General features: G+C 18.1%; 1 protein-coding gene across 1 annotated transcript in view; it reads right to left on the bottom strand.

Moving 5' to 3' along the window:
- Window positions 1-331, bottom strand: part of LOC107648271 (protein BIC1) — a 25,489-nt gene that overhangs the window by 485 nt on the left and 24,673 nt on the right. The window lies entirely within an intron of this gene.

Here is a 331-nt window from a genome sequence, read left to right as displayed (position 1 = left end):
CATAAAAATCTTTTATAAATAAATAAATTATAATAATTAATGGTATATATAAATACTACTGTTAAATTTTACGTAATAAATTAATAGAAAACATAACATATTCATTGTTTGTTATCATAAAAAATTAAATTAGTAATTTTTTTTTAAAAACTAATTAGTCCGACATTATCATAAAATAATTGTTACTTTATTCTATATTCAATTTATCAAACGAGCCAGATTTCAGATGTATCTAAATCAATGTATTCAAACTTTGTCATATCTTTAAAAGTACTACATTCAAAATATGTGTATATTTATCTTGTATCTACTAAATTCTAGATATGCTTTA

This window comes from Arachis ipaensis, chromosome B06, assembly GCF_000816755.2.
Source record: "Arachis ipaensis cultivar K30076 chromosome B06, Araip1.1, whole genome shotgun sequence".
Taxonomy (NCBI): domain Eukaryota; kingdom Viridiplantae; phylum Streptophyta; class Magnoliopsida; order Fabales; family Fabaceae; genus Arachis; species Arachis ipaensis.
Note: the sequence above shows the minus strand (reverse complement) of the source record. Positions and strands in the feature narration are given on the sequence as shown.